Source organism: Mya arenaria, chromosome 13 (assembly GCF_026914265.1).
Source record: "Mya arenaria isolate MELC-2E11 chromosome 13, ASM2691426v1".
In the NCBI taxonomy this organism is placed as follows: Eukaryota; Metazoa; Mollusca; class Bivalvia; order Myida; family Myidae; genus Mya; species Mya arenaria.
The window spans coordinates 45,002,903-45,029,588 of record NC_069134.1 but is presented as its reverse complement, the minus strand read 5'-3'; the positions used below and the strand labels follow the sequence as shown (position 1 = coordinate 45,029,588).

The following is a 26,686-nucleotide window of genomic DNA, read 5'->3' as shown; positions in this document are numbered from 1 at the left end:
ATCAACAGGTTATGACCAACCTGCATAGCAAGTATGAAGTTCCTGACTCCCAAGTTTGAAGTCACTGGGTCCAAGCGTTCTTTAGTTAATGAGCGGTATAAAGTGTGACGTACAAACTAAATTGATTTTCATCTGAAGGTCACTGTGGCCTTGACCTACTGACATCAAAACCAATAGGGGTCATCTACTGATCAAGACCAACTAGTAAACCAAGTATGAAGTTAGTTCCTGGGCCCAAGCATTCTAAAGTTATTCAGCGGAAATCGTTATTTTACCTAAAAAAATCACCTTGAACTTCGACCAAATGGCCTGTTAATCAATAGGGGTCATCTACTAGTCATGACCAACTTGCATTCCAAGTATGAAGTTCCTGGGTGCAAGCGTTCTTAAGTTACTGAGCGGTAACCGTTTCCTCACCTCAAGGTCACAGCGACCTTGACCTTTGACCTACTGATCTCAAAATCAATGAAGTTCCTGGGTACAAGCGTTCTTTATTTATTGAGCAGAAACCATTTTTAAGCTTAAGGTCACCGCCAACATATTGTTTTTTACCTGAAGGTAACCGCGACCTTTGACCTTTGACCTTTTGATCTCAAAATCAATAGGGGTCATCTACTAGTCATGAACAACTAGCATACCAAGTATGAAGTTCCTGGACCCAAAGGATCTTTAGTTATTGAGTGGAAACCATTTTTTCACCTCAAGTTTACCGCGACCTTGACCTTTGACCTACTGATCACAAAATCAATCGGGGTCATCTACTAGTCATGACCAACCAGCATACCAAGTATGAAGTTCCTGGGTGCAAGCGTTCTATAGATATTGAGCGGAAATGAAGTGTGACGTACAGACTGACTGACTGACAGACAGGGCAAAAACAAAATGTCTCCCCATGAATTGGGGAGACATAAAAAATAAATATCTGATTTTCTCCAACTCTGGGCATTTCATGAGAATTAATTTGAAACAAAATACATTAATTTCATTTGCAAAGAAAGAAGGGGAAAGGTCAATAAATATATTGCTTCATTAGCATTTTCATTTGTATTGTAACTCACGTAAATGAATGCTTATTATTTATGCTATTTCAAAAGTGTAGCGGCACTATGGCTCCAAACATATAACTTTATACAATTGAAATTATTTTAGACCAATGGGATGGCAATACTTTTCAACACATTTGACTTTCAGATTCCTTATGGATTGATGTTTTAGATGCCATACTTATATATTGGTTGAATTGCTATAATATCGGCGTTTATATTATATATATTTTAACATTATTTTTGAAAGGAAAAAGCTTGTCAGTTATTTTATGATAAATGACTTTTATAACAGCGCTGTAAGAAGTTACAAATGCAGGTGTTGCTATAATGTGGTTCTGCTTAAAAGATTACACAGTATGTTTGAATGCAAAATTTGGTTTGTTTGGAAACTGACTTTTACTATTATGAATGAATCAACACAAAACTTTGTATGTAGATGACAACACTTGAATTCCATACTGTTCTAAGTCGATTTTGGGGTTATTTTTAGATTTTTGTATCATTAAAATTGTTTTTTCAAGCCCTTTCATTTGGTCTAACTTAGAACAGTCTATCTATTATGTATAGAGAGTTATTTTACATTCCTTTCTGTTCTATCTCAAAATCTCCTGCTCTCATAACTTCCATCTACTTATCAAGTCTTATGGTGTAGTCACACTCTAGCGTATGATAGAAACGTATACGCACAGTTTTCGAGCGTTTAAACCCCAGCTATCGACGACAGTCCTTTACAAACGTATGAATAGCGTGTGAACAGCGTTTGTATAACGTATAACCGACGTACAGGTAGAGCATGAGAAACGTTTGGGTACGTGTGTAAGCGTATGTCAACTTAAGTCACCGGCAGTGTATTGTTTATCACCGTGTGGGTAGCGTATGCAAGCGTATGAGTAACGTATGCATGACGTATGTGAGCTTATGAGTAATGTTTGAGCTAAGACTGCAAATGCTGAGAAGCAGAAAGACCTTGAGGAGCCTAACTCTGTCCATTCATCGTCTAGAAAAAGACCTCAGAATCCAGACAATGACATCCTCGAGTCCTTGCAGAAGGGAGTTGCTGAGTCTGGCAGCATCCTTAAGATGGCAAGTTCCACTTTTTGAGGAATTTGACAGATATGTCACGCCATCCCTCTGGAGTAGTAGGGGTAGTTCATCACCTCAGGCAAATACTCATCGATTATGGCTTGGCTTTTGGCCTCTCTAACAACGACTGACATGGTGTTATGCGGGACACTCCATCCATACTGCATGTTTGCATAAGTGCTTCCAGAGGCAAGATGACGCAAAGTCAATGCAAGCTTCAGACCGGGCTTTAGGGAAGGCTTGTACCTAGTATGATGTTTGGACCCACCCTCTGTAGCAGCTCATCATACATCTCAGAGGGCATACGCAAGAAGTTTTTGAACGATCTCTAGCTGGTCATACAGGCCAAACTGACGTCGTCGTCAAATCAATGGTCTCACCCAGATTTGGCGTCTTATTCTCCTCCTCCTTCTTCCTTGTCTTCTATTTTGTTGAGCATAATATATTGTTAAATTTATAAGTACGTAATGGTGTTGGAGAAGATCTACGTCCATAGTCTCTCTGTCGATCTACAACTGACGAAGATGAGGAAGTGGAACCCTATATATATTTACAGCTCAACAGACCACTTTCATGCCATCGTATCAGATGCATACTTGACATATGAGTAACGTACCTTTAGCCTCACTCTAGCGTATCAAGCTTATGTCTAGCGTACGATGAGCATATGCATAACGTATATGCTATACGCTCGCATACGCTAAAAAAATTTAACATGTTAAAAAAAAAATTTGGCCTCTGCGTATAAGAACACACACTGACGTATGTCAGCGTGCTTGGAACGTTAACAACTTATGCCTAACATACCCCGTATATCAGCGTATGAGCAATTTTTATCGTACGCTCACATACGTTAATGCCATACGCTATAGTGTGACTGCACCATTAAATTGGCCAATGAAATCATGGTGTCTATCTTAATTAGAACAGTATTGAAATCATTGAACTTAACAATCGCATGACATTTGTGGTCATTTTCGTTTTTACAAAAGTAAATATTCTAAAAAATAAATAACTGCACGTTATTGATTTTTTATATATCATGGACACATTGCCTTTTAAATGGTCTGTTAAAATTTGGCGAAATTATGTTTACAAACAAAAAAGTTATAACACTTTAAACTCATTTTTCTCAAAACACTAACAGATGCTGTTAGAACAGTCTAGAATTCAATCGACGACTTGTTGTTAGTCAAGGAGCACAAGCCAACATCTATTTTGACCTGATATTAAACTTAAAATAAAACAATGAAATGGTATTGTTTGACTTCAGATTTATAGTCAGGTATGGGAGTAGTCATTAACTGATTAACTGTTTTTAAGTAATGTTCAACATATTTTTACTGATGACTACCTATAATCATTGAATATAGGACGCCTGCATATAAAGGATGCAGGCAAAAGTGTGAAAAAACGGATTAAAAACTTTAAATCATTTATACATGGTATAAAGGACGCAATGAAAAAATGTCAAAATAGGGAACCACCATATTTCTTCAAATTGGCAGCCGCAATATTTGTTTTGAAGAATTTTATTGAATCATGAAAATGACAAAGGTTATTAAATAGTACAACACATGTACATAAATGATAAAATATATTGAAATAACGATGATACACATCACATCAATAGTTATTGCAATACTGTATTAAGTAATAAAAAACAAACAATTAAAATCTGTTATCATTATGTTGCTCTCCGTCAAATTATTTGTTGTCTCCAGGAATTGTATAATTATTTGTTGTCTCCAGGAATTGTATAATTATTTGTTGTCTCCAGGAATTGTATAATTATTTGTTGTCGCCAGGAATTGTATAAGGAACAGCTGTATATTGTACCCCCTTAAATGTTCTCAACACCTAAGTTAAGAATTCAAACTCATGGTATAATGGATCGAACAACACTGTCATTGCAACAGTTTGTACTATTAGTTGTATGCCAGCAGCCGTACGGTACATGTAATTGTAGAGGAAGTTTTTCACACCTTCACATATCAACAGTGCACAAAGATTTCACTTCTCATGGTGCATGTCTATTTGTTTTAAATACAGAATCATACTACATACAAACTCTTCAATTTCGAAACTTTAAAAGGATTAACCACTATCATTTTATTGTCGTCTGCTGATGCTAACCGTACCCGATTTTCTACAGCCGTTATACCTAAATCCATTTATCAATGTGAGTAGTGTCCCTTTGAATAGTGTCTGCTTGAAATGGACTCTGGAAAACAATGTCAAAAGCCTAATACTGAATATAAGACTCCGTTGCTGTCATCATGCATGGAAAACATGTGACCTTAACCTTTGACCTGATGAGCCCCAAAAACAATAGGGGTCAGCTACTGGTCAGGCCCAACCTCCAAGTCAAGTTTGAGGGCCATGGGAGCAGGCATTGTCGAGTTATCACTCGGACAACCTTTTACCATTCCAGGTCCCTGTGACCTTGACCTTTGGCCCAATGACCCCCCAAAACAATAGGGGTCATCTACTGGTCAGGCCAAACTTCCATATAAAGTTTGATGACCATAGGTCTAGGCATTGTTGAGTTATCACATGGACAAGCTTTAAAATTATTTTACCATTCAAGGTCACTGTGACCTTGACCTTTGACCCGATGAGCCCTTAAATCAATAGGGGTCATCTACTGGTCAGGCCCAACCTTCATGTGAAGTTTGATGACCATACGTCCAGGAATTGTTGAGTTATCACTCGGACAAGCTTTGGTCTACCGACGGACCGACCGACCGACATACCGACATGCCTGTGCAAAGCAATATACCCCTCTTCTTCCAAGGGGGGCATAATAATTAATCAAATCAACAAACGGATATATCATGTAATGATCGACGACAAAGAATATATTCATATTGCCATGTGAAAATATGGACCGATTTTAACACTTAATCAGGATAGCTGCAAGCACACAATTAACACATAGTTTGTTTAATTGTGTGATTGCAAGCATCTGCTAATTAACAGATAGGCTATAGAGTGATCAGTGTAGCGGAAAAAGCAGCTGGTCGCATTAGTCACATGGTAACTAAGACACTTTTATGACCTATTGGGGGTAGTTTTGAATGTGTGAATGACCCATGAATATTTGTGTATTACAATTTCTGCAACTTTTACTGGCCTAGTCGTTTTGGACCGAAATTATACAAAAAATGAGAAAATTTCGGACCAATTGTTTTTACACTTTTTGAAACTGAAATCGGTCTGGCTTGGTCAAAATCGGTCCAGACCGGCAAATTGCCGGTTTTTAGAAGCCCTGATTATCATTTATTTGGAGGTCTTTATGAAAATTAGTAGTTCCCCAGCTGACCTCAATGAAAGAGGGGTGCCTTGTCAGTAAAAAACAAGAGTGCCAACTGTCAAAAAATACCCCCATCCTATTTTAAGAACACTAAGTTTGGTGATAACTGGTTGTACATTAGCCAAATTTAAAGAGTGGACACTGTAAATACAGTTTTTGTCATTTCAAGGTGCATAACTCTGAAGTGACTTGGGCAACATGGCTGGTTATCGAACCTGACTGAGATATTCTGCCAATACACATTCTGACCAAATTTGGTGATGATTTGACAAAAGCTTCAGAAGTTATTGATTAAACAAGACCAAATTTTGGTTATTTCTAAATTTAAAGTGTCTCCAGCACTATGGCTTGTTCACAAACTTGTCCGAGTTATAATGCCGAAACCAATTCTAATCAAATAAGGTGATGATTGGACAAGGCTTCATAAGGTATTGATCACAAAAGATCAGTTTAAGGTAATTTCTATAATTTATAGGGCCGTAAAACTGTAGTGACTCTTGAAAGAGATATGGCTTGTTAACAAATTTGTTCGAGATATTATGACCATGCAAATTCTGGCCAAAATTGGTGATTGGAGAAATGCTTCTAATGTTACTAAAATTGGGCAAAATACTGGACGCCCCCAAAAGTATGCAGGTAAATTTATAGTAGGTCCCCTTCTATGAAAGGGCGTATAAAAATGAGCTAACCATTATATACATTATCATTTATTTGGAGGTCTTTATGTTAATTGGTCTAGGCTTGAAGGTTTATTTTCCATACAGACATCCATATTCACAATAACCTATGACAGAGTCGCATTTATCAAACATTAGATTCTAAGACTTGGTCAATTATCAAGAATAGCAGATCAGGAAGTTATCAAAATTGAATGACACTGTCCAAGAACTGAGGCCATATGGTTCAATATTGCACCGCTGGTACAGGGTGCACCTAGGCACCATTAAACATGCGCCAGAAACATGCACATGATGACAGATCAAAAGGACACAGATCTGTGGAAATGTCACATAAATGTCTCTCCAATTATGTCAAAATAGCTCAGACATTGGGAGTTGAAAACAGCAGCAGCTAAACTGTCAAGTGATTACTTATTTCACAGTTCCTTTTTCATTTCAGCATCATTTTTTTCATTGTAAAATGACAAATGATAACAGATATTTATATGTCAGAAAAGTAACCTTTCGACTGCAAACACAAATAATGTTTAAGAACTTAAAAATTGTTAATTCTTTAAATTTTACATATAACTTCATTATTTTTTTAAAATGAAAATCATCAATAATTAGTCCAATTAGTCCAGCAGAAGGCAACTCCTGAGGTTTGTGGTTTTGTGTTCACAAATTTCACAGAGAATTTCTATTGTAATTGTTCATCCTCTTCAACATGCCAGCTACACAACTCCCCGCCCTGATACTAACCCACAGATGGCTGGGAAATAAAGAAACCTGATAAACAACATATCTGATAGCATCTCTCCCTCCCAAGACCTATGTTATTAACTCATTAACTTACAGAAATACATTAAATACGGTATTTCATGTTTCTGGGATTTTATGTGCTAGTGAGTTTTTTCTCTATGCATCCCATGACCCATTCCAAATATTATTTAAACCAGGGCAGGGCTCAGACTGCCATATCCCCTGCCAAATAAAGAACAAGATCAACTATGACTTACTACGAAGGATGACAATTAAACAGTGGACAAATAACTCAAACATGAGGCCCAAAAGGGCCTATGCTCTACTGGCATGGCTCTTGTGGTCATTTTCAATCCAGAGCATGTACGTTTGAGTTATAGGCAACAAATATATAGTTCACTTTTAGTGTTTGGGTTAGCTGAAAACGCTGCACATTCAACATCTGAGGACAGGAAGTGTTGTAAGAAGATTAGTTGCATGAACTGTTTTAATATGAGCCAAGTCAAGGTAATCTGAGGATAAAAAATATTTGCTTTCAAAACTGTACTCATCGTCAAAATTTCATTTCTGTAGCTTTAAAAATAAAAAGTCTGTCAAAGGTCAAAGTCAAGGACATCCGAGGACAACATTAATGCTTGTTTGCAAAACTGTTCACATGGTCAAAATTTCATTACTGTAGCTTTAAAAATGAGTCAAAGTAAGTCAAAAGGGGTGGGGCCAGCTTTTGCCTAAGGGGCATTATTTCAAAGGTTTTCATTTGCATCATATGATGCTCCACAGCAAATATCAAAGGTATGGGCCTTGTGGTTTGAAACAAGAAGATTTTGAAAATATTTCTTAAATAAGTCTCTATGAAAATAGTGACACCCAGGGCAGTGCCAGTTTTGACCCAAGGGGCATAATTTGAACAACCATGGTAGTGGACCAATAAATAAAGCCTTGTTCAAAATAGTAAGGATTTGCATAGTGGTTTCAGACAAAAAGGTTTTTAACAACTCCCAATTTAAGGGGGGGGGGGGGGGAGTCCGTCCCTTACAAAAAAAAGAGAACTCTTCCCGGGGCCTCCGTCAACGTCACCGAGGTTGTTTGCATTTGACAATCTCCGTGGGGGGGGGGGGGGTAGTAATGACCCCAGGGGCATAAATTGAACAAACCTTCACAAGCAATTGTGACTTGACATGTAAACTTGGCTAAAAATAGACTTCGCTCATGTAGACTTGGCTAAAAATAGACTTAGCTTTAAATAGCATTTTGTATACTTTCAAGACCCATAATCCAGGCATGCATGGGCAGATCTGGCTGGTTTTCAAAAGGACCCGAGTTGTAATGGATATCTAAATACTGTCCAAGTGTCATTGAGATACAATCAAAACTGAAGACTGTATCATGTCCACAAGCAATTGTTTACAGATGAACTGATTTTTTAATACTTTCAAGGCCCATAATCTAGGCATGCATGGTCGGATATGGCTGGTTTTCGAAAGGAACCGAGCTCTAACGGATATCTAAATACTGTACAAGTTCCATCGAGATACAATCAAAACTGAAGACTGTATCGTGTTCACAAGCAATTGTTTACAGACGATCGGACGCACAGAGGCACATACTACGTACACATTATCATGACATAAAAATACTTCACTGAGAGTTATGGTTCTTGTGCACTGCACTTCTCGTCAATGAGATCTTTGTGTATTAGAGTTGAAATGATTTGCTCAGATGCATAGAACAAGAGCTGTCACAGAGACTCGACTATTCCGCCGCTTTTCAGTGTAAGGATTGAAAAGTTTTGGCGAAACATGCATGGATCATTGTATTAAGTCTCAATTCAATAAATCAAGTAGTTGGTGAGATATTAACCCACTAGAATTTCTATGTCGAATAAAAAAGGGCCATTATTTGAATTAAATGCAAAATAGAGATATATCTTACTTGGTTATTTAAGTAGAATGGATGGTTGAGTTCCATTGTATAAAAGTTCAATTATACAATACATCAAGTAGTTGCTGAGATATTAACCTATGTATGCTTACATGCAAAACCTTAACCAGAATGTCTAAGTCATATAATAAAGGCCCGTTATCTGCATTATATTCAAAAAAGTGTTATCTCAATTCATTAATTTAGTACATATCTAAAGTTTCAATGCAATACATGATGTATTTGCTGTGATATTGACTTAAATGTGGTTACATGCAAAACCTTAACCAGAATTTATAAGTGGAATAATAAAGGGGAATTATTTGCATTAAATGCAAACTAGAGTTATCTAACGTGGTTAATTAAGTAGGTTGGATGGTTGAGTACCATTGTATAAAGTCTCAATCCAATACAACAAGTAGTTGCTGAGATATTAACCTATGTGTGTTTACATGCAAAACCTTAACCAAGGTGTAATGCCGACGCCGACATAACGGTGAGTAGTATAAAAACCAGTTTTAAACTCGCCTATTCGATTTGATACAAAAAAAACGAAATCGGTTTGATCCGCATATTAAGCATGTATAGCACAAATTGGCTTGATGTATCAGCATTCCAAACATGTCGACTTTTGTAACGTGGCATATGATAGGTTAATAGTTAATCTGGCATCCAATCAATAATAGATTTCCATTCTTCCAAACCAGGTAACCTACATGGCGTCTCCCTCATTGAAAGATACTTCTAAAAGTAAGACAGTGGGCACATTTCGGACTCTGCGAGGAATTGATACAAAAGGCAACATGTATAATTTATTTCCATGGCGTTAGTTATCCAAAGTCCGGCAGCTCAACTGATCTCATGCAGCATTTGAAAATGAAGCACTCCGCCAACGGTGTTTAAAATTAAAGTATTCCAAATCATTGAAATGCGACAAGTACAGAAAAACACCACACATCAGAAACTATCTGTGTGTGATGTTTTTTTGTTATTCAACTTTGTTAACAGAAAGTTTTGTTAATTAAAATTTGTTCTTGATAGAACACTGTCATAGTTGTTCATAATTGCGATGATTAAACAACCTTTGAATACACAGCTTATATTATATAGCAGCAATAAGTCAAGTTACATGAATCGAATCGAAAATAATTGAATCAACATGTTTGATATCGAAACAAGCTTTAAGTGAATCGCTGCAGCTCTTTATTGTGTATATGAAGTTTGAAGCAAATACCTCAAATACTTTCAGACAAAAAATAAGTATGAAGATAACAAAGTGCAATTATTAAAAAGATAATGCAGCCAGAGTTATGGTTCTTGTGCACTGCAATTTTCCTTAATGAGATCTTTAATTATATGAAGCCGACAGTTGAGGTCCATTCAATGTGTGTGGGCTGACTAGGTCACATGTCGGAAGGTCCGAAGAAGTCTACAGGTACTATACCTTATATAATACCGCACAATAATGCTTGGAACTTAAATAAAGCGTTTTCATCAAGGAAAGACATCTTAATCTGTAAAACAAGCAAATATTTCAGATGACAGTCCTGTTTGTAAAATGTTTTCAGCAATTACACACAACTAGTCTTCTAAGCAGGCCTGATGAAAAAATTGTGACTGGTCAGTATTTTTTGTTTATATGGCCCACTTAACATGTTGAAAATAAAACTGTTTATAGGCCTGCCGTCACTTATATAACAGTGATCAAAATAATCACAAGCCCGCAAGCCCTGCACTGGAAAAATGTCTTCCGGGCTTGCTCAAATTCTGAATTTTATACAGCAGGGCTTGTTCAAAAATTTGATGCCAAGCAATAGTATAAGAATTTGGGCTTGTACATCCAAAAGTCTAATTTCAATGACTGTAAGGTTTAATATTTAAAGTGACACTCTTATTCAAAATTAATACATACACATGTATAACAACATAAATTTTGAGTGATAAACCTTTTAACTACTTACTAAATAATGCATTTATGGAAAATATTAATTACTGATAACAAGATTGTAATTGTGTATTTAATAGCTTAAAATTAAAAATATTAAATGACTGGTGAGTGCTAAAAGATTAACAGTGATCAACTTTTGTCGCATAAGGTAAGAATACCATGTTCTCTGCACCTTTCTTTCAAATTAAACATTCTTCATACCAGATGAACCAACGAAGAACCATCTTTTTCGATAATTATTCATCCTTTTTGGAAAATTAAAATAAGTGTATTAATTGTGGTACATCTTATTTGGGAATAAGAGTGCATTTTTAAAATTGGTTTGTTAATAAATCATTAATACAAGACATGATCCTTGATTCAGGTCACAGTAAACAATGTCATCTTTTATCATTTTAACTTACATCCTCGGCACCCCAGCGTATCATAACCTATATGATACCCTGGGCAAATTGGCTAGGGAAACTTCGTAAATCTTGAATATTCATATAAGCATTTTCTGACCAATGTAAGCCGATAACAAAAGGAAAGAATCTCCTTTGTGAAGAGCCACCGGCATTTTTATACAATATCCTGCCTAAAACGATTTGTAAGCCGTGATCTCATTGGATTATTTCGAAGCCAGATTACATCCGTAACTTCTCGGCCATTTCCGCCACCGCATGAGGTGGATTTCACCTTATTAATTATTCATGAGTACAAGATTTTTACAGCTGTTTTGCCCAGGGTATCTTATAGGTTATGATAAGCTGGGGTGCCGAGGATGGTTTACTATTCAAAAATGATCTAACATTGGTTTCAGATAATGATAACAAAACTATAGTAATGAATAAAAGGGACAGTATCAAACAATTATTGCTATTTTTAACTAGTGGTTTAGTGAAAAATAGTCAAGTAATTTGCGTCAAATGTGTAATTGCTTCTTGTTTAACTTGTACATTTATTTGAGCTATTTTTTATGAGCCTTCCTCTGTTAAGGTTTCTTTTTCGTGAGTATATTGTTTACACAGTGTCTATCCAATTATAATCAAGAATTATATGTAACTAATGTAGTAATGCACCAGTCAATTGTAACCACGCCCCCACCCCCCCCCAGGACCGGGGCTATACCTGGGAAATGGGCGGAGTTTTTAGCTTCCAAGTGGCCCCGGAGTGCCAGTTGAATGCGTTGGTTTTGTGTTAGCGCCAAAATTAGCGAGAAATAGACTTTACTTTGGGGGGGGGGGGGGGCTTTGGGGTTGTTTCAATTGACTGGGGCATAACTATTATGTATTTAATATGAAACAATCTGTATATTGTTGTTTGTTGTTATTATTTAAACTTTTTATAACATTACATAATAAAATATATTCTGATTGGATACAAAAATAAAATGTTTAATAAATAAAATCCCTATGAAACAGAAAAATGTGAATTTGTGATTTGGTACGGAATTGGTCCAGTCCCTGCAGTCTTTCATACCAAACCCTTCCATAGTTGGGTTGCTCTATTTGAAACAAGCATATCAATATAGCCCCTTAGGCTTAATGGTTTAAATCTCATACAGTAAACAGTTGATAAGTGGGTATTTTCCCTCGACAGTTGGGGAATGCAATAACCATGGCACATTTGGAACAGGACCCCCCCTCTTAAGAAGGAACATAGTTCTTGCAAATGGATCCCATAGGCATAGCACATGGTTCAAAGGAACCTGGTCAAATAGCCCCCAAATCAAAAAGCCCCCATTTTGGTCAAATAGCCCCCACATTTTTGGTCAAATAGCCCCCACTTGGAAAAAATTGGTCAAAATGCCCCCATTTTGGTCAAATAGCCCCCACTCCTTTTTTCATTTGAAATTATATTTGAAGGTAAGTTGTAATATTTTTAAGATATTTTAATGTAAGGTGTAATATTTTTAAGATATTCGAATGTATATTTGAATGTAAGTTGTAATATTTGTATTTATATTTGAAGGTAAGATGTAATATTTTTAAGTTATATTGCATTTACATAATTGCTAATCAAACAATAACATTTGTTGATAATTAATTAAGGAATGAATTACGGGGTTGATGTCATTATCGGGGTATGAACGCAATTGGGCTGGTCTAAGTGTGTGGAGTCCGAAGGACTCCACGCGTACTTTGACCAGCCCAATTGCGTTCATACATTGACTTGGGGGCTATTTGACTAGGAAGCGATTCAAAAATGGGTACAAAATGCAACTCAAGATATATTGAATCTATTATTTATTCAATACCCAGGTTTTTTATTCAAGTTATACTTGGTGTGACCTTCGTCAAGTGAATTGCATTTTATCCGAACTATTGCTTATCCGAACTATTGAGTACTTACACATATATACTATCGTACCTTAGCTATCGAGTCGTTTCAATTTAAGGAATCGTATAAAAAGGTTTTTTTTCCTCCCGTTTATTTTTTAAAAGGTCTATAAATAATTACATGTTTCCCATTATTAAAATTATCGCAAGATATTCCGAAATGAACTCACCTGTCAACTCGGTGACACAAGGGAAGTTAATTTGTTATATGATGTGACAAAATAGTAAGACTGATAAAATGGTAAGACCTAGAGTTGTCCCCCTGTCTCCGTTTATTTTTCTTATTCTTTACATGTGTAAAATAAAACGTTGGCAAACTTCTTTATAAATTCTTCTTTGAAGAAAGATAAACACTTCTTAGAAAAATTATTACATGTAGTATGACTGGCACCTTCACTACGGTTGTGACCCATTATATTATACATGCACATGTACCACCTAGTCTAAAATAATAGACGTGTTATACGGGATTCTTCCAATCCCTAACTTGTACGTGAAGGATTTGCCATATCAAAAATCTAAAAAAAATCCGTCAACGTACAATTATTTGAACTAATGTACCACCCCGACACGTAATCAAAGTGCTGAAAGCACTGATGGACTACGGCTTCATTCAGGGGAATGTTGACAGCCATGTTCTAAGCATTGAAAAAATCGGCTCACATCACAAGGGGTCACTGTGCTAGCTTAAACTTTAGACTAAAACTGCTTGCAACCTGCAAAGGAAATTTGAAAAATCTAGTTAAGTGTGTGTAGAGTGACGGGGGGGGGGGGGCTAAAGCGTTAAATCAGATAAAGTCATAGTTCTTTTGAATTTCTCAAAGTCGTTAAATAAGACTTGTACAAATTAATTTACGTGGTTGGCACACATACTTCTTTAATTTAATCAAATCCGTTTATATCAAAGGACTGTTTTTTGCAGTTTCAGAGAAGATTTTCAATGATGTAATTATATACTATATAGAAAATCCGTCACCTCTTTTTCAGGGGAGCTTTAAACCACAGGGCCATACTTTAAACAATCTTTGTAAAAGACATCTACATTGTACACCTATGTCCGACTGCATACACAATGCTATTAGGAAGTAGTTTTTATTTAAAAAGTGAAGAATTATTTTCTCCCTCTTAATTTGTGCTTGGTATCCAATTCATATAACATGTTACCATGATAACTTAGTGCTGTTGATAAATATTAGGCACTGCCTTCTGTCTTATGCTATTCATATTACTGCTGCAGACTATTGTACATAGCAAAGCAAGTTGAGTAGACTAAGATGAGATGAATATCGTTTTTAAAGTATGAAATATTGAAATGTCTTTTAAATACTTTGACCATCAAATTTCATAACATGGTGTCATCAGTTCATCACACTGCTAGAGATAATGGAATACCAAACATAATTTTATTCTTTATCTTATACCTATCATCAATCCACATACAATACATATCACAAAATACTTTAACCCATATTCCGCTCCAGTGCCATATACCACTCTTGTGACGTCCCGTCATAACAAGTATGTTGCGCAATATTAAATTGACGTCATTAAACCAATGAGTGCATCCTTAAAATGAAATTTATTATGCAAAGATGTGGCTTCTAAGTGATCTAATCAGTAATGTATATAATAAAAGGGTTATTAGTACTGCGTTTTGATCCGGATATGGCGGAATGTCATATTTGATTCTGGTAGTTTTTTTGTAGATTTTGATTTTACTCAGCTTATGCCTTGTGAAATCCGAATCTGCAAAAATCTACTTGAGTCGAATACAACCTCCTGGATCAAAACGCAGTACTTATAACCCTATTATGTACAAAACCTGTTACCCCGTGGGCAGAGCATCTTTAACCCACAGAGCCATTGTAACTTTGAACAATCATTGTAAGACAACTACATACATGTACAAGATGCTTAAGGAAGTAGTTTGGAAAAATTAAGAATTATTTTCTCCGTCTTAATTTGTATGCATTAGATAACTCAATAAATGCAGCAGTTGGCCATTTTTGTATTGTCCTCTGTCACTGTCCTGATAGCTCCCTATCTCAATAGATGAAAAGGTTGTAGGTTCATGATTCTCCTGGTCCAATATGTCATACAGAAAGAAGATGTTGAATGTAGAATCAAGAAGCTTTCTTTTCAGGCACTCCAAATTGAATATTACTGTAACTTTTGGAGTGCCAAGAATTTGTTGGATTCCTAGGCAACAGGTATCTGGTGTTGCAGTACATTTGGCAAATACTTTTCACCCGTCCTTGTAAATCTAAAAAAGCTTTCATTTCGCAAAAGTAGGTCATATAACTATATTACGGTTGCTAAATCAGAGTTTGAATAATTCTGAAAACTAGATGTGCCTTTAATTGCAGCAATTCGAACTCCAACTCATTATGTCAATTAAGCTGGTTATGCATTACTGCAGTTCCTTGGTGTGTGGATTGCTTTATTTACTTGAATAAACAAACAGTTCTTGCGTTGGAAAGTACAATGTATTAACATGCATTTTTCTTGCCCTGGCTCCATCCAAGCCTTAAATCTTAGATCAACATGTACTTGGGGCTATGTGTAATATCAATGAGAACTATAAATTTAATATGTTCAATTTAGTGCCACTTATGATATTTCATTCCACATACAAAAGCACTAACATGTTCTTTAAAACCAATACCCTATGTTATGATAAAACCATTGCCAAGTTTGTAATTTGAAAAGACAATAAATTATATCTGGTCAGGGTTTGACATAGCCTTCTAGATAGCTGGACTTGTTTTGCAGTTACTTTGAAAATCTTCAAAAGCTAAACTGAACAAGACTGGAGCAAAGAACTAACAATACCAAAAGGGGTTTTAAAGACTTACGAGATCATTCTCACATCACCTATACCATTAGTTCTTATCTACAAACTTAAGTCAACATAATAATTAATGTTTTACATAAATATTGCAATGAATAAAACATATTCAGTGAGTGCTCACTATGGCAGCTATGATACCAAAAGCGAAGGACATAGCGTTAGAGTTTGAGCCGCCTGGCGACGACGATAAAACAGGTGTTAAGGTACCTGTACAATGCGGTGAAAATGTAACGGACTGTGACCCAGACATCACGGACAATACAGGATTAAACTTGTCTGGGGTTGCCCAAGAGGACAAATTCTACACGGAATACAACAGATTAGTTGTTCTGTTTCAAGATCTACCGGAGGGAATGTTTGTGTCTCAAATAGTCAGAGACTATGCTTCCAGTGAGGTAGAGCTAGAGACTACGAGGGAAATGCTTTTCATATCTCTTAAATCGAACGAGGATTTTCCCTACGACGACAATGCGGAGTTAAAACGCAGAATTGCTAGTCGTAAAGGCGATAAAGTGAGTGTTAAACTAGCAAATGACATACACACCATTATCTCAGTAATGGAAGGCGAAGATTACTCACTTATTAAGGACTTGCTAAGTGCGGCCAGGAAATCAACTTCTGATGTCTCGAACCAGGCGAAGAAGCCACGTAATACAGACACTCGTACTTGTGATACTTACCCCTGTGAAATAAACTTATTGAAAGACAGTGTGTCCTCGCTACAGGCGGATATGCTTAATATGAAACAGACTTTCGTAGAAGCGGAGAAAACAAGACTGGAGCAAATGAACATTACTTTGAAAGCAGTGAATAATATCAAAGATGACTTATACAATTACAGTAAAGCTCTTCGGAACACTGTACAAGAGATCAAATCGATCAAACCATGCGTAAATCAAAGCACTGAAAGTGCTGAGGGACGGTGCCTCTGGTGTATGTGCAGAAAAATATACAGGGAGAGCTGCCTGGTTTCAAAATCGTGTCGTTGTTATCAACTATTGACAGTTTGGTTATTCCAACTTTCGTCATGCATGACTATTTTTTATCAATGCATGTTAAGCAAGCGATCACTTCGTACGAAGTTGCATACGAAGATTTCTGCGACCGTTTCATTAACGCTTTCGTACGTAATTACTCTTCAAAATGGGGAAGGATCGAACGAAGATGTAAACAAACCGTAGATGTGAGTATACTAAAAAAATCGCAAAGAGTGATTTGATCTGCTTCGCTTTTCGAATAATCAAAATAGACATTTACTATTTATTTTAATAAATATAGTGGGTGGTAACGTTTTGTCGACTACGGTTGCTACGGCATGGTTTGACTCGTTTTAAACAGCTGTTTCCTGTGTACATTGCAATGTTTTCAGGTTATGACACATTTCGATACCAACTATATTCATTTATTATCGCTTGTATTGTGTATAATAATTGTTATGGCGTTAACATGTTAAATAATCACATCCCAAAAGGTAAATGTACTATAACAAACGTTCGTTAATTCTTTGTTCTATTCGACTGAAAACCCCGGAAGTACAAATTTAAGAAAGAGTTTAGTTAGCGAATATTATTTGAACTGTTTCCTTAAGGTATGTTAGTTTACACACTCAAATATGTTTTAATATACAATTCTATATACTAACCAGTATACAAATGACATTTGTCATTACAAATAGGTAGACCTATTGTCAATTACAGTATCCTCTTTGTTTATTATTGATATGATTTATTAAGTTTTTCATTGCAGGCAATCTTTTGAAAGAAAACCTCAGTCATCTGAGATGCAGTGTTGCAGCACTGAAAAGCATTGGGTATGACTGTATATCTCAGCGTACGATTAAACCAACTATTGCAAAAACTATGCAAACAGTAATCGGGGAGTAGGATTATTATTATATTTTTTAGTGTTATTAGACCCAGTCTTTCAAAAACAGATGCAATTGCCATTATAACATAGTATGAAATAAGAAAATACTTGCTACTGCTTCTTGCAAACTACCGATTTTTTACCAATATATGTAATCTTAATACAAAATATCACTGTCAAGGCAGGCATTTCATTTGAATTTGAGAAATGGCTTTTACAATACAAATTTGTACTGTAGTGTTTTTTATCTCTTAAGGTAAATGTGTACTTTTACATGAAATATTATCAATAATTGTATTTGAAAAAAATGTTAAACCATTTCTTTTTTTTATTTTACTAACAACTTTCACGTTTTATGGATAATAGTAAAGATTATGTATCTTCTATTTTACAGGTGCCCATCAAAGAGTGTTTCTCTTTGCCTGCAATCAGGATACATCAACTGACCTTTGAACTGTGTTTTCCAACTTGGGATTCAAACACATGCCCTCTTGGGTAGGAGAAAGTCAGATAAACACCTGTGGCTATATCACTATACTTCTTCAAGTCTTGCTCTATGAGTGATCATGATGTGAAATAAAACAAAATGCAGTCATCTTTTTGTTATATTAAATAAGTTATGAACAAATAAAATATTTCAAATATTTTATTAATTCGTTATTTTGAAAAACAGTATGAATAAACATGTATACCATTAGACAAACAAATAAGTGACAAAGAATGGGCACAAAAATATGAGAATATTAAAGTTGGAGATTTATTGTTAATATTGATTGTAATGTGACAGAAAATGCCCCAATTTGCCAAAAAGCATTGAATATCAAATGACAATGCTTGGATTTACAAAATTCTGCCCAAATGCGTATAGATCTGTGAGTTGCTGTTTGGTATTTGTTCATAAAAGTCATGATATATAAATCAAAGTTTAAAAAAAAAATGTTGCAAACATAAAACAGTGGAGGATCTGATGTTATGTTGAAATGATATATTTATATAAGCTATTTAAACTGTATATGAGCAGATTCTTATGGAAATATGAGCTTTAAGTATTACTTTATTCCAAAATGGTGACCTAGAAGGTTTAGTTCCTTGTATTGGTCAATGTTATATTGCTCACTTAACAGCTTGAGGTACACATGTAAATGCAAGATATAATACAGTCAAGTTCAGAAACTGCTGAACAGTTATAATAATAAACCCTTCCTCTCAATATGGTGTACATGTGTGGGAAGTTATATCAAATCCTTCAAAAGGTTAAAGAGACATGGAGCAGACACATTTTGTTACAGACGGACAGACAGGCAACTGGAGCTAAAAGAATTAGTCTATTTCAGGAGGAGACATACTTAGCCAAATAGTTCTTGAGAAAAAGTCATTAAAAATAATTTATAAAAAGTACAATAAACAGGCAGTCACAAAAGTTAACATGAACACTAACTTAGGCTTAGATGAGCTGGATGAAAAAATGTCTTAAACAAAATAATTGAGAAGTTGCGCAAAATGTTACAGCTTCATGTAAGAAATGAGCCAAGTGTCAACAAGCGATGTTTGTCAAACATTATGCCCCCACCTGAGCGCCATGTTGTCAGGATAATATAAACAATTGAATGAAATAAGCATGGACCGAAATGACAGCTGATTAGTCACTGACATTGGATGCCTTTGAGGCAGTTTTAAGATTATGACCATTCAAAGTGTGAGGATAGAGTGTGTTATGACCATGACCTTTGACCTCAAAATCCATACGAGTCATCAGCTGGTCTACAAAAATCTAAATGTCAAGTTTGAGGGACATGGGTTCAGGCATTGACATGTTATCACACAGACAAGCTTTTTTCAATCAATGTCACTGTGACCTTGACGTTTGACCTGATGACCCCTAAAATGAAAGGGACTCATCTACAGGCCAGACACAACTCCAAGTCAGATTTGAGGGCCATGGGTACAGGCATTGTCAAGTTATCACTGGAAACATTTTCGCAAGGTCATTGTGAACTTGACCTTTGACCCAATGACTCCTAAAATCAATAAGCGTCATATCCTTTTCAGGACCAACTTCCATGTCAAGTTTGATGATCATAGGTTCAGGCATTATTGAGATATCCCTGAGAGAGGATTTGTTATCTTTTTTGCATTAAAGGTTATTGTGACCTTGACCTTGGCTTGATGACCCTCAAAGTCAAGAGGGGTCATCTACTGGTCAGGCCCAACCTTTATGTCAAGTTTGATGACCATTCAGACTGAATGGCATGATTGGTCCAGGAATTGTCGAGTTTGCTTTCAAGATCACTTTGACCTTGACCTTTGACCTTGACCTTTGACCCCTAAAATCAATAGGGGTCATCTACTGGTAAGGCCCAACCTCCGAGTCAAGTTTGAGGGCCATGGGGGCAGGCATTGTTGATTTATCACTTGGACAACCTTTTACCATTCAAGGTGATCTTTGGCTCGATGATCCCCAAAACCAATAGGGTCATCTACTAGTGAGGCCCAAGTTCCATATCAAGTTTGATGACGAAAGGTCTAGGCATTGTTGAGTTATCACTCGGACAAGCTTTAAAATTAATTTACCATTCAAGGTCACTGTGACCTTGACCTTTGACCCGATGAGCCCTAAAATCATCTACTGGTCAGGCCCAACATTCATGTCAAGTTTGATGACCATACGTCCAGGAATTGTTGAGTTATCACTCGGACAAGCTTTGGTCTACAGACGGCAGGCGGTACCGACCGACCGACCGATATGTGCAAAGCAATATACCCCTCTTCTTCGAAGGGGCGCATAATAAAAAAATGTCGTATTATGCACAGCAGTAATTACATTGGCAGAGACATTTTTCCTTTGAAGTATTTATAAATTGAGTCAGTAGCTGAGTCCTTGGATGACATAACAGTGAAGTATGTTGGTTATAATATTTGTTTCCTTTTTAAAAGATATGCCAGCATGTATAAAGATGGTCTCTTCTTCCTGTATAGAGTCAACATCAAAGTCCACAGTAAATAGATTCATGTGAGTTGCACGAAGACAGAATTTTCAAGTTTAAACAATTTACAATGTTGAATTGATGTAAATAGTTGCTCAGATCACAGCATGGGTAAACTGAATCAGAATGAATCCATTGAAGGTTTTGAAACAGTTTCTGTTTGAAGGCTGTTCAACTCAAGCACAATCCTTTGATATGAGATGGTGGCATAAACTGTTTTGTGAATTCTGTCCTTGAAAAGTCTTTGGTAGTCTTAAGTATCACCTTGAAAAACAGTTAAGATGAATTTTGTAGAGATTGGAAAGTCTATTGCTCTTTCGGTAACTTTCATTCTAGGTTCTGAAGTATTTGTGACATGGCGCTGAGTCTCAGAAACGAAAAACAAAAATTATTTAAGAGCAAAAAAAACAATGATAAAAAAAAAATTGAGTACATATACAAAATATTTTAAATTTACACCTTTTAACAGTCACAGAATATTTCACAGAGCCACTTGTAAAATACGTATAATAAAACATCAGTTGTTTTCTCAGTTAAATAAAGGGCACAACTCAAAATCACTTAAAGCCGGATTTATAGACCTAATAATTAGGACCTATACATCATATACAAATATAATACAATGACATTAGTGTATTGTCTCTGACATGACAGACAGCTATAATGATACCTTGAATTTGGTTCTTTGACAACAGACTTATCTGCTAGAAATCATTAAAAGCCCTTTTTATTTCATTTGTTTTCTTTAAGGCCGCACTCTTACAGATTAACAGTTTTAATAATATGTTATCTTTTGTCCAGGAATGAGCAAATTTTGTGTAAACATCTGAAAACCAGCGATACAAGAATGCCGACAAAATATTTTATCGCAGTTTTTCATATTTCTGTCGCAAATTAATGTTTTTGAAAAATGCATAAAACATCAATTTTTGAAAATAAATATGAAAACTTGCAATGTGATTTTTTCAGCAGTCTTATATCACTTGTTGCTATGCATTTTCACATGCAATGTTACATATATACAGTATCCAGTGATGTGGATCATTCCATATATATGCTGCACATCTTTAATATTATAATGCACATCTTTAATATTATAATTATAGAATGTGCATCAAACTATATGCATGATAAGCTTAAGTTTGTATTAAATTGAGATTTGGTAAAAAAAAATGCTACAAACTGACGGTAAATAATGCATAATGCACGATTTCCACTTGATTCGCTCTTGCGGTGTATTTACTTTTATCTTGCTTATAAATAACACAAGTAAACCGGAAATATGGAAATTTAGTTACCCATCCAGAAACCTGCAGTTCTGTGTAACTATCAGTCCCGCCTAGTTACCAGCATCTTGGATCCATGTCAAGATCTGAAATAAAAATAGATATGTTCATTATCTAAAATGGTTGAGACCCAGTGATCATTATGAGTGTGATGAATTTGGGTAGCGGGAGAAGTTACTGGATCCATGGGTAGTTTTAAAATCCACCTACCTTCTTTTTCGAGCCGAACAGGCACCTTTTCGGGTAATTGTAAGCCATGAATCGAATTGCCAAACTGTTTTTTTAAGAAGAATATTAACAGCTTGTATATGATTTGACGAAATTTTTCGGTTAAGTAATATATCATCCTTGTCCGATTCTTTTAAATTGAGATTTTTTTTCCATAAGTTATTTTCTTCACCAGTTTCATCATCCCTACTAATTTCAAGTTCTAACATGTCGTCATCAAAGGAAGTTTCGTAAATTTTGGGAATTTTTTCTATTTGTTCATCATGGAATTGTAATTTTCTTTTATTTCCAGTATTTCTCACAGTCTTTTTGAGGATTGATTTCGGTGTTGATTCGCCGATTCTAATTTTAGGTGTTGTTTTTACGAAATCTGACTTGTTCAAAAATGAATCGTCGTGTATGTTAACAGATAAATTATTTGACAAAGTACAAATTTTTTTAACAGCGGAAACCTACCTTCTTTTCGCGTTTTTGCCTGAATGTTTTTATCTGCCTTGTATTACTTGGAATTGAAATGCCCTCAACAAAATCTGCGGAAGTATTAGCTTTCATTGTATCATAGACTTTTTGAGGATTTTGATCATGTTTTGTTTTAATTTCTTTTAATAAGGACGGTTTAGACCGTTTATGTGGTCTTGCATTTCTTTTGCGATTGCCATGTGCGGAAGATTTGTAAGCTTCGCTGTCTCCTGTGTAAACAATAACGGTTTTCGAGTTATAACTATCAGTGAAACGAAACGCGTGTTTTTGAAATTTATCGCTAATTTCTCCCTTGTTGATAATTCTAAAACTATGTTTTTCAATTACGACACCCTCGCTTTCATACAGTTTTTTTTTCCATAATTACGCCATGTGAAACCATCAGCTCGCCAATCATCTTTCTTGTCATGGTCACCCTCATCGCTATATACATAAACAGTACCAGCTACAGGTCGATATGGGGGGTCGGAAGTTATGCTCTCCTTAATGTTTTGATTTAGAATGTCAGCTGCCTCGTGGTGAGTAAAAAAGCGGTCAGTTTTAGAAAAAAAAGGCACTTCCTTCCCACCCCCACTAACTTTTCTGTACAATCATCACCACTAAGAACATATTTGGTACTAGTCTCAATTAAATAAATGGATTTAGAATAATACAACACAGATTTTACTTTCTTTTTCTACAACGAAGGAACAGGAGATGACTCCGGCGACGGAATAGGAGACGACTCGGGTGGCGGAACAGGAGACGGGCCTGTTGGAGTCGGCATAGATGATCGTACCGGTGATGAGCTGGGTTTCCTTCGCTTCTCTCTAGGTGACCCTGTTGGAGTCGGCATAGATGATCTTCTCGGTGATGGTCTTGGTCTTCTCCGCTTAACTTTAGTCCATACAAAGAATGGGAAAAAATCAGAGGCTCCAATTAAGTAATACAAGTCAAAACATTTTGCTGCATTATTGAAAAAACAGGTGACATACGTGGGGTTAGTCGCATGTACTTTCTCGCACAGCTCCTGTAAATCCGACAGGACGTCTTCAAGGCCAGACCTCGGTATGTCATTGGCACCCGCCATAACAACCACCACCTGCAATGAAGCATGCAGGGGATTTCTGAATTTTATGACTGTTATTATACGGACGCGTGTCAAATATTAGCACCGGTCCCTGGTCAAGTATATGACAAACGGATTAGCACGTTTATTGATAAACACGGACAGCTTCTGTTGGTTCATGAGTACGTCTAATTAAGTCAAGCGGACAATAGTCAGGTTATATTAAACAGGATTTGTGTAAGGCTTTTATGAACAGAACAGAACAGAATATTTATTAGCTTATCGTCATATTAACACATATACAAACACAAAACATATATATGTATATATATAGAGAGAGAAATGAGAAAAACGAAGATATCTGAGTATCAATGTTGGTTATACACATTTCTAATAATAATATTTCTGTGTCCAGATTTGTGCAATTGTATGTAATTTTTTAATTTGCATCATATTCGAGAATAACATAACAATGTTAAAAGTCATCATTAATAGCTCGTATTCTGTTTAAGGCCTAATACTAGAAAACTTCTTAAACAAAAAACAACAACATGAATATAAGTGATTGAGCTACTTACCGACACCGATTGTTGTTGCGTTGTTGGTTTAGTTCTTACAAGAACCTGCGGAATGGGTTAGATTCATAAGATCTCAAATGGAGTTACATGTTTATTCATTCATACCCAAGCATCAAGTGAAATACAATACTACAGGCATAGCTATTTATGTAATTGTCCAAGGTCAAAGTTATGTTATGTAACAGGAAAGTCGAACTAGTATGGATTGAAGGAAAACAAACACCGTTTGAGCCATAAATAATTTTATGTTTGCATAAAATTGCATATATGAAACATAGTATTCAGTATGAATAACTACAATATAGAAATATGCTGTAGTATATAAAGAATTGTGTCCCTTAGATACATTAAGATTAAGAATGCAACATCTCTCTTCTTTTAAAAAGAATTAGTAAATTTATGAAGAACACATTTAATCTAAAGTAATTTGGTCAACACCCTAGCGTTATCATTATTTTCAGCTGAGCAGAAAATCTTCTTGACAGATTAATTGTTTCAGCAGAGTGTATCTGGAAATTAATGAGAATTTCTTCTAACTAAATGTTAACAGTTCAGATAAGGACACTTGAATCCTCCCCGAAATGTCATCTGAAAGTGTATTGTTTTCATACCGCAGATAGCTGTTGATATATCCAATTAACATTGTAGAAATATTGTCCACAAATATCTTTTTCACACGGTTACAGGATATAGGCGATTATGAATTTCCTTCACAGCACAGAATATTGAAGAAATGTTTTACATTTGAAATATATTGAAGTATCACAAATATATATACAACATAACACAAAACACATCATAAATCAGTTCAAAGATCCAACCTTTGAGGTACTTTGACCTGTCTTCCTGATCTAGTGACGTACATGTTAGAGTTTTGATCAGTATTGCCAGCAACATTAGTTGGTGCTGATGGTTGTTGTTGTTGCGACTGAGTGTTATCATGAGAAAAGTTTCGCTCTGATTGATTTTGTATGTTTCTGTCACTGTCATTTTGTGATTGATCAGTTAGACGAATGTCGTTGCCATTGCATGGATGTGCATCTATGATTTGAAATGGTTTTTCATTTGTCTTTAACAAATGATTTCTGTTTCGTCTATAGACACCACCATCATTAGTTTCAACAATGTATGATCTGTCATGCACTTGTTTCCTAACAATTGCCTGTTTCCAGCGTTTACCTTGTTTGATTCTAATTGTTTCTCCTTGTGACAATTGTGTGAGTGGCTTGGCAGATTTATCAAACCATGTCTTTGATTTGATTTTTGATTTTGACATTTTGCTTTTGACTTCTTGCCTATTTTGAACTTTCGGCTCAAGGTGTTTGCGTGTTACTGGCAAAATAGACCTAGTCTCCCTACTCATTAGTAATTGTACTGGTGATTTGCCACATGAAAGCGGTGCATTTCTGTATTCGAGAACTGCAAGATATGGATCTTTGTTATCTTGTAGAGATTTTGTGAAAATCTTTTTGATTGTTTGAATACATCTTTCAGCAACACCGTTGCCTTGTGAGTGTAACGGCGATGACGTTACATGTTCAAAATCCCATTCTCTAGCAAATTTGTCAAATTCCTGACTACAATATTGTCCTGCATTGTCACTAATGACTTTTGAGGGTATTCCATGTGTAGCAAAATAGCCCTTCAATTTGTGAATAACCGTGTCAGTTCTCATATTTCTGAGTAACCCGCATTCAAAATATCTGCTATACAGATCAACTACAACAATGTAGTTACTGTCATTCCAGTGAAAAATATCAGTAGCCACAACTTCCCATGGCCTGCTGGGAATCTGATTAGGAATCATTGGTTCCTTGACATTGGAGTTTCTGTGTTCAAGACATATGGGACAATTGAGTACTTTGTTCTTTATGTCTTTGGTCATATTGGGCCAAAACATTACACTTCTTGCACGCTGAGTACATTTCTCTATGCCTAAGTGTGAATCATGAACTTTGTCCAGCATCATATGTCTCAAATCTTTGGGAATTATAACATTGTTTCCTTTCAACAAAAAATCGTCAATGACTGTTAGTTCGTCTCTGAAATTCCAATATTGTAAAATACTATTTGGACAGTTCTGTCTCTTATCAGGCCAACCTGTTAATATTGTGTGTTTCAGAGTCTGCATCTCTTGATCAGTCTCAATTTTGCTTTTGATCAGGGTCATTTTCTGATCACTCATAGCAATATTTTTCATGACAGAATGTACATGAACATCTATGTCTTTACATATATCAATCTGTTCATCTTGCAAATAGTTGCGACTTAGTGTATCAGCTACTGGAATGTCCTTTCCAGGTACATGAA

General features: G+C 35.8%; 1 protein-coding gene across 3 annotated transcripts in view; it reads right to left on the bottom strand.

The window, feature by feature from the left end:
* Nucleotides 1-13,286, bottom strand: part of LOC128213633 (adhesion G protein-coupled receptor L3-like) — a 214,121-nt gene extending 200,835 nt beyond the window's left edge. For all 3 annotated transcript variants that reach the window (XM_052919613.1, XM_052919611.1, XM_052919614.1), the window contains exon 1: nt 13,226-13,286. The gene's annotated coding sequence lies outside the window, so the exon portion shown is untranslated. The remainder of the gene's footprint in view (nt 1-13,225) is intronic.
* Between the last annotated feature and the right edge of the window lie 13,400 nt (nt 13,287-26,686).